The sequence below is a fragment of the Canis lupus genome, chromosome 34, assembly GCF_048164855.1.
Source record: "Canis lupus baileyi chromosome 34, mCanLup2.hap1, whole genome shotgun sequence".
In the NCBI taxonomy this organism is placed as follows: Eukaryota; Metazoa; Chordata; class Mammalia; order Carnivora; family Canidae; genus Canis; species Canis lupus.
In genome coordinates this window covers 27,226,281-27,233,945 of record NC_132871.1, presented here as the reverse complement: position 1 = coordinate 27,233,945, position 7,665 = coordinate 27,226,281, and the positions used below count along the sequence as shown (strand labels likewise).

General features: G+C 41.6%; 1 long non-coding RNA gene across 1 annotated transcript in view; it reads left to right on the top strand.

The window, feature by feature from the left end:
- The first annotated feature begins 260 nt into the window (after positions 1 to 260).
- The window catches only part of LOC140624478 (uncharacterized), a 114,311-nt gene continuing 106,906 nt past the window's right edge, over positions 261 to 7,665 (top strand). The window contains exon 1 of the long non-coding RNA XR_012023955.1: positions 261 to 440. This is a non-coding gene — a long non-coding RNA (uncharacterized lncRNA). The remainder of the gene's footprint in view (positions 441 to 7,665) is intronic.

Genomic DNA, 7,665 nt, shown 5'->3' with positions numbered 1-7,665 from the left:
AGTTGTACCATATGTTGTTTAGATATATAATCGATAATACACTGCACAGTTACACATATATGAATAAAATATTCAAGATGGGAAAGCTTCCAGTCTAGGGAGGAAATGGCAAGTGTCAACTGATCATTTCAATAATATGGAGCACGTGCTATGATGGGGGTATCCTTAGGATGCTTCTATGAGGAAGCACAAGGCACTTCATCCATTCTGAAATGAAAGAGGAGGCGGGAAAAGTCCTCCTCTGGGAGGCAGATGTCCAAGCTGGGCCTAAGCAGAAAGCCGGAGTCGGCCACGGGGGGCGGCGTGGGCGAGGGAGGCTGCAGAAGGAAGGCCGCAGGCCGGGCCGCCGGGACGCACCGGGAGCAGCGCGGACCCCGCTGGGGTCGCTGGCACCTCGCGTCAGAGGCAGGATGCAGTGGAGGAGGAGGCTGGAGCAGAAGGTGGGTCACACCATGAGGAATCGAAGTATCATTTTAAAAACTACAGATCCGGGATCCCTGGGTGGCGCAGCGGTTTGGCGCCTGCCTTTGGCCCAGGGCGCGATCCTGGAGACCCGGGATCGAATCCCACGTCGGGCTCCCGGTGCATGGAGCCTGCTTCTCCCTCTGCCTGTGTCTCTGCCTCTCTCTCTCTCTCTGTGCGTGACTATAATAAAAAAAAAAAAAAAAAAAAAAAAAATTAAAAACTACAGATCCCCCCCGGGGGGCACGGTCAGCCGAGAGGCCGCGCGCGTTCTCCACGCCCACCCACGGCCGGGGGCGCCCTCCTGCCCCCGCCGGGTCTCGGGGCGCCGGTCGGCCCGAGGCGGGCTCCACGCGGGCCCCTGGAGGGGCGGGGCGGCGAGGGTGCCCGGGCTCAGGGCGGGGAGCCGCGCCCCTCCCTCGTCCCGGGGAGGCCCGGAAGCCCAGTCTGCCGCCCGGAGCTTACGGCACTGATTTTCACGCACTATATTGTGTATGTATGTATATTTTTTACTTCCCAGTGTCTAAACATTGGAAAAGGTCGCATATAATCAGGGCTTTTGACTTCTCTCTGGCAGTTAGAAAATCTGCAGCTCTGACCCGCGGCCTCCCTGCCCCGCGTGCGCGCCCCCCTGCGGCCCCCCCCTGCGGCCCCCCTGCGGCCCCCCCTGCGGCCCCCCCTGCGGCCCCCCCTGCGGCCAGCTCGCCCCTGGGGCCCTCCGCCCCTCTGGCCCGCGCGCCCTCCTGCCCGCCCCCGCACGCCCCCGCGGCCGCCCGCCCCCCTGCGGCCCTCCCGCCCCGCCCCGCCCCGACGGCTGAGCACTGCTCTGCACCGCCCGGGCTCGCCTTAACTTTGCTCAGACAGAGTGTGGACAGAGAAGACGCAAGTGGAATACTTTTTGGACTCTCATCTTTGTCAGAAGCTGGAAAACAAAGCACACACCGAAGGGGCCAGTCTTGGAGGCAGAACATGCAGGGATGTTAGGGCGTCAGTGTCCTTCCCACGAAATTTCAGGAAAGATTGACGACATCCTTGTGCAATGGCTTTGCCAAACAACTGCTTTAAGTCAGTTTCACAATGTTAATACGGCCACGGGAGTTTCATTCCGCCAGCTTTTCTTATATGTTAAAGAGCAAAAGGGCAGCCGGGGTGGCTCAGCGGTTGAGCACCTGCCTTGCGCCCAGGGCGTGAGCCTGGGGTCCCGGGATCGAGCCCCACGCCGGGCTCCCTGCCTAGGGCCTGCCTCTCCCTCTGCCTGTGTCTCTGCCTCTCTCTCTGTGTCTCTCATGAATAAATACATAAAATCTTTATAAACAAACAAACAAACAAATCTTTATTTAAAAAAAAAAGAGCAAGAGTTGAGCAGAGGGCGGCGCAGAACGCGCTCCGGCGGGCGGTGGGGCCTGCATGCCGCGGGCCGCCCGCCGCCTCCCCACGCCGGCTCCGGCTCCGGCTCCGGCTCCGGCTCCAGCTCCATCGAGGGCCTCGGCGTGATCTTAGAATATGTGCGGTGGGGAAGCCAGTCCTGAATTTAGTTGTCGATGAGCAGTCCTGAGACACTTCCTGATTATTTGTGATCTCATATTTGAATTTCCGATTGTATCCTGAAAATATGAATCATCTCGGGTGAAATTTTGGAAGTAATCATGCTGGCAAACTTCAAAGCAAGCAGGACTAAGGATGACATTGATACGGGGTGGTTGGGTTTTCAAGTTTTAGTTACACGAGTACCTGTGAATACATTCTAGTCATAACCTCGACCAGGGGGCACCTGAGGGGCTGAGTTGGTTGAGCCCCAGAATCTTGGTTTCTGCTGGGGTCCTGATCTCATGGGAGGTGGGATCAAGCCACCCATGGGGCTCAGCGGGAAGCTGCTGCAGGACTCTCTCCCCCTGCCGCTCCCCCCACTCACGCAGCTCTCTCTCTCTCTCAAATGAATAGGTAAATCTTAAAAAATAAATAGATAAACAGAAAGGCATAGAGAATAAAAAGCGTAACTCTCCTTTACTTCCCCAATGCCCCCTCCCCCATGGATCCCACTCTCATTACCAAAAGCACCCCATGAACGTTTAGGTGTGCCTTTTTCCAAACATTTTTCTACATAATTATATATATATATATATATATATATATATATATATATATATATATATGATACATACTTTTGTCTGAAGGATTTATCATTTATGGAATCACACTACACATTTTGTTCTGCAACTTGCTTATTTATGTAATAAATGTTGGGAAATCTTTCCTCGTCAGTACTTTAACCACATGATTTTTAACCATTTTATAATGTTCCATATCAACTATTCTTTTTCTATTGCTAGATATTTAGATTATTTCCACTTTTCCTTTCTGATGTGGCAATTAATTCCCTTAAGCATATGTCTCAGTGCCCCTATGTGTGTAGAAAAGATATCCAGAAGTGGCATTTGCCGGTTCAAAGTATGTGTATTGCATAATTTTTTGGTACTTCCAAATTACAGTCTACCTGTGACGTACCCATGCTCTTGCCTTGTAAGTATTTTGAGTGTTTATCTATCTGAAGGGCAAAAATATGTCTCTGATTTTGCATTTGAACATTTTTAACATGTTTATTAACCATTTGTAATTGTTAAGATTTCTACTAGGATGCTTTTTCCTTCTTAATTTTCATGAAACCTTAAATATTCAGGCTGATATCTTTTTATGTATATATGTGGCAAGATTTTTTGTCAGGTTGACAGTTGCCTTTTAACTCTGCTTTTGACGTCTATTGAACAGAAATTCTCCACTTTTAAAAATTAAAATCAGTTTATGCTTTCCTCTCTAATATATGAATTTTGTGAATCCCCAGGAAGATTTTTAATATACTCTTCAGGGTTATAAATATACTCTCCTTCAGATTCTATATGTGTTACTCACCAGGCCTAATGATTTGGGTTTGAATCTCATAATTAGGTAAATGTAGTGGACACTGAGCATAAGCAAGGCTCTTCAGGGTCCAGGTGGCAATGTGCAATCAGAAACAGGCCCTTTCTCTATCTTCTAACATAATCCTGCTCTAAAATACTGTGGCTTTGGGAGTGTGGCTTGTCCGGAGACAGCATCTGAGACAAGGTGCCCACTCTATGTACCTTTGTCATCACTCAGGCTCCTTTCCAGACCAGCAAAGGCAGCCTTTTCAATGGGACTGTACCTAACAAACTGATTTTAATGGTCATAATGATAATAATATCATTAATTTTTAATAACTATGTTAATAATGATGATAATGATTATCATGCTTAACATTGCCAAGAACTTTCAGTGTAACAGGGATGACATGTATCATCTCATCTCATACTCTCCAAAACCTTATGATGTAAGCATCACTGCTACTATGACCATTAGCATCGACTCATGTTTTCTGAAAGTGCCACAGCTAGTAAATAGCAGAGTCAGAATTTAAATCAAAGTCTGTTTGACTCCAGAAGCTATGATTATTGCCAAGGAATTATCCTGTCTCAAACTTAGATGATTCATGAAATTATCCCTTGAGAATATGCAAAAAACAATTGAGGGAGACTAATAAAGTGGCTAAGGTCCTCAAAACTAGTAAATAGGGGTATGTGTCTTGTAAGTTGAGTGTTCAACCTATAGAAGTAGAATGAAAAATTGATAGAGAAAAAAATAGAATGATCTCCAGAAGCATATAAGATCAAACGTGATTAAAAAAATAATCCATAGAAGTACTAAAAAGATCAGGTGATTTTTCAAATAACTTGGAAGAGGAAATAAACTTTCTAAATGTCAAACAAAATTCAGAAACCACTAAAAATTTTTTGTAAAAATAAGAACTTTCTGCATTGCAAAAATGACCAAAAGCCAAATGACAAATGGTAACTTCGGGGAAAGAATGGGCTAGGAATTTGCAACCAATGTCACTAATAAAAGACCAAAAGCCTTAAACTTATATAACTCAGTAGGAAGAGTCCAATAACCAAACTGAGAAAAAACAGAAGTCAAATATTAATAGAAAATCTTTTTTAAAAATTGGTTCTTAGACACATGAAATATTCCTCAGCCTCACTGATAATTTTTAAAAATAATAAAATGAGGTTATATTTTCATCTACCAGGTTGGCCATGATAAAAGAGAGAGAAGGAGAGAGAGAAAACTTATGCTGGGCAGAGCTGAAGGGAAAATGCATTATGAATATGTGTATTTCTTATACATTGTTGGTTGAAAACTATATTGGTATATCCACTCTACATAGGAAGCTTACAATTTTTAATTTTTTAAAAATAAAATTGCACATACTCTTTGATCCAACAATTCCACACTTAAGTATGATGCTACAAATAAATGATCACTTGTGAAAATGGTATTAATATAAAGATATTCATCGCATTACAATAGCAAAGATGGAAAACAGCTTAATAAGGGATCATATAATATTTAAAAGGATGAATAAATTTCAATATATCCATATAAAGAAATACTTCAGAATCGGTAAAAAGAAATAAGCAGCTTAAACAGACTACATTTTTATTAAATTAAAAAGCAAAATACAAAGGAGTATATAGATTATGGCAATATTTGTGGGGGGAAATTTTGTATACATCCCCCCTTCCCTGCCACACACACACATAAACACATACAGAGAAAATCTCGGGAAGTAGTCACAAGAACAGGAAGGAAACTGAATGGTTGGGAAATAGGAGTCGGGGTGCAATTATTTTTCACCATATACTCGTATGCATGTTTTGAATTTTGAATCAAATAGAAATAATACCTATTAAGATTTTAATGATGAATGTTATTGGGAAATTTACAAGGATATCTTCAGCAGGAAGTATTTTTATAGAAAAAAGATATTGAAGATGACCTCAATATTTATCAATAAGGAAACGATTTTTTAAGTGGTACATGGAGTGGTCTGCAGTTGTGAAAACATTAATTTAGTCTTTATAAATGTTCACTTTTAAGATTAAAAAACACATACAATCAGTGTAATCTGATCCCAAGGTTTATAAAACAAAAACTGTGTATATGTATGCAAATGCACATATCTAGGTGTGTTCATGAAAGAGGGCCTTAGGCTTTTATACTCTATGGATACCTGAAAAATAGGAGATGGCAGTGTGTAATCACTCCAATTTTTATTCACTTCTGTGTTGTTTGAATTGTATAAGGCCGTGTGTTACATTTATTGTTAAGTACGTATAGTCTTACAAATCAAGTCATTGAGACCTTATTTGTAAGTGGAGGATAGAGAAGTCAAGGACCTGGTGGTTATGTAACACCAAGCTATTTTATTATTTTTCTCTGAGCTACCCAAACAGGCATAGTTTCTGCTTCATCTACTCGATATACTCAAACATTAGGAAATACATTTAAATGAGAAATATGTACTTGTTTACAATATGCCAAAGTTTATATGCTAAAATTAACCTACAGTCTACACCTCGACCTCAATAAAAAAGAAGTGTTTGATAAGGAGCTATAAAGGTACTTGATTGGGTTAAAAAAAAAAAAGTGAGGTTTCAAATTAAGTTAAGAAAACAGCCTCAATTTTAACTCTGAATTTCTTATGTATTTATTCTTTTGAAGCCCTATGTCAGGCCAATTTACAGATGGTCTGGTAAGCCACAGGAAAATAACCCCACTTAGCTCATGAATCATAAGCAGTTACTCTAAATAGTTATTAATGCAACTTCTCAAGGCATCTGCCTTGCCTCAAGGGAACATTTTACCCATAAGTTTGAATCTTGCTCAAAAGTAAAATGGGTAGATTGATGCCCTGCTTATAACTGAAGCTGCTTCCTAATGAAGTCCTTTGGGTACTTTATAATCTAAATTCTCCACCACAAAGAAGGATTAAAATGACTTCAATTTCATACAGAAATTCTGTTCTGTAATTAACAAAGTTTATACAAAGGCCCACGTTCAACAGAGTTTCACAGTTAAAACCACGGGCACTCTAAAATGCTAGCGGACCTTCACTTTCAGATTTTTTAGAATGCCAGCTACTAATGCGCAGAAAGCATGTTTTCCACATGTTCTTTAGTGTACTTGAATCTTTGGTTGTACTTAACAGATATTAACCAACAATGAGTTTTCCATTTTCAAAAAAAGTCACTTACCTTGCATGTGCCTAAAGAACTAGTCCTGGATGGGAATGAAACCCTCCAAGGACTCAACCGGGTAAATCAAGTTCTGTTCAGTTACTCGAGTACTGTTCCACTTGGTGTCAGGGATGTGGATATTTAACTTTATTGTTTTAGATAGGAAGGATGCATACTCTATGTTTTTGCAACATAACTCAACATGACTCATTTACAAATGACATTAAAGAGAATGGGTGTAGGTAGGGATACCTGGTGACTCAATAGGGTAAGTGATCTCAACTCTTGGTTAAAAAAAGAGAGAGAATGAGTTTAAAAATACTGGACTATAACCCTTCATGATTAAGTACATTGGCAATAAAATGGCTTTCCTAAAGGCTAACTATCGATGATATCCTATGCCATCCATGAAATATCCAGGTTAACAGGGCTTCACGGTAAGCAATGAATGTAAAAATATTCCCAGGGCTCTATTTTGATCAACAGGCTAAGTCACCGCCCCTACCAAACACTTTGTTTATGGAAAGCTTTGGTTTCTTTCTTTTCATCCTCTATGAAATGGACGTTCTGGTGAAGCTTGCATTACCTAGAAAACAGGGACAAATTATAATATTAGAAAGAGTACAGTACTGGAAATTAAGGAATGTAAGTTCTAGCCAAAATTCTGTCAAGAACAGGCTGAACTATAAAGGAAAGTCAGTTTTCTACAGTCCTTAGTTCCCTCACTTTATATATAAATAAAGGGCTAACATTAAAATTTCCCTTGGGTCTCACCAGGTCTATAAGGCAATATAGAATCATGTTTAAGAGATTATCCTCAGGGGGATCCCTGGGTGGCTCAGCGGTTTGGAGCCTGCCTTTGGCCCAGGGCGAGATCCTGGGGTCCCTCCCTCCTCCTGTGTCTCTGCCTCTCTCTCTCTCTCTCTCTGTGTCTCTCTCTCATAAATAAATAAATAAATAAATAAATAAATAAATAAATAAATAAAAATCTTTAAGAGATTATCTTCAGTGATATGTACTGCTTGTGCAAATTTGGGCAGGATCATTAACTTTTTGTGCTTCAATTCCTTATCGGGAAAATCAGGATAATAATAACGTATACTACGTTGGA